Genomic DNA, 912 nt, shown 5'->3' with positions numbered 1-912 from the left:
ATTCACACACCGATGCTGTGCATCTGGAGCAATTTGGGGTTCAGTATCTTGCTCAAGGATACTACTGGCAGCAGGAGCCGGGGATCGAACCAACAACCAACAACCTTCCGATTGGGGGACGACCCGCTCTGCCTCTGAGCCACAGCCGCCTCTTAGAGGTGTTAATCTGTCAACGATTGGAATTCAGAATGCGTTCTTAAAGCACCTCGATGTATCGCATCCTCAATTTTCTATATTACTGCACATGGCTACTTTTTTTATCAATCAACACAGAAAGGCCACTCGATTAGCTTTACTCACTGAATCCATTTTCTGGGATTTGTTTTTGCTCTAGATGGCAGCTGATGTGTTTCCTCAAAGTAGTTGTATTACCATAGTTTTTTATTTCTGAGACAGATTTTACACACAGTGGACGTGTCTTGTCAAGTTTGTGCTTCCCAGTAAATTCATAAAATCTGAAATGCAGCCAGACTTCTGCTTTTAAAATACTGGGTGTGTTTATGTTGTCAGTCACTGTTTATCTCTGCCTCCCTCTGCCATGTCTCCCAACATACAAAAGTAACATTCATCCACAAGTCACTGTCAATGCAAGGGAGCAAAGTTGCAACATAACAATGTAACTTTACTACTTTGTTAAAAATCCACAATAGTAGGCTAATTTTGTGTAGGCTGCAAACTCCCAATTGTCATCCATGTTCTGTCACTGCATCGCCATGTGTCTTACAGCCTGGAGACACACACACATTCTAATGCCAGGTGTACACTGACGTTCTTAAAGGGGAACTTGGCAACTTTTTCAGCTTAATAAACCCGTTTAGAAATCATTTGGATGGTTAAATGGCTTGTTCCGGTGAAAATGGTGACCCCCCACCCCCCTCAGGCGACCCCAGGCGGAAAACCAACCTTGCAACT

At 43.5% G+C, this 912-nt stretch overlaps 1 protein-coding gene across 1 annotated transcript in view; it reads left to right on the top strand.

The window, feature by feature from the left end:
- Positions 1 to 912, top strand: part of si:dkey-28b4.8 (sarcoplasmic/endoplasmic reticulum calcium ATPase 2) — a 27,668-nt gene that overhangs the window by 13,680 nt on the left and 13,076 nt on the right. The window lies entirely within an intron of this gene.

Source organism: Morone saxatilis, unplaced genomic scaffold (assembly GCF_004916995.1).
Source record: "Morone saxatilis isolate NCDOM2014 unplaced genomic scaffold, NCSU_SB_2.0 Contig17, whole genome shotgun sequence".
Taxonomy (NCBI): domain Eukaryota; kingdom Metazoa; phylum Chordata; class Actinopteri; family Moronidae; genus Morone; species Morone saxatilis.
The sequence above is the reverse complement of the archived record's forward strand: the minus strand, read 5'-3'. Positions and strand labels throughout refer to the sequence as shown.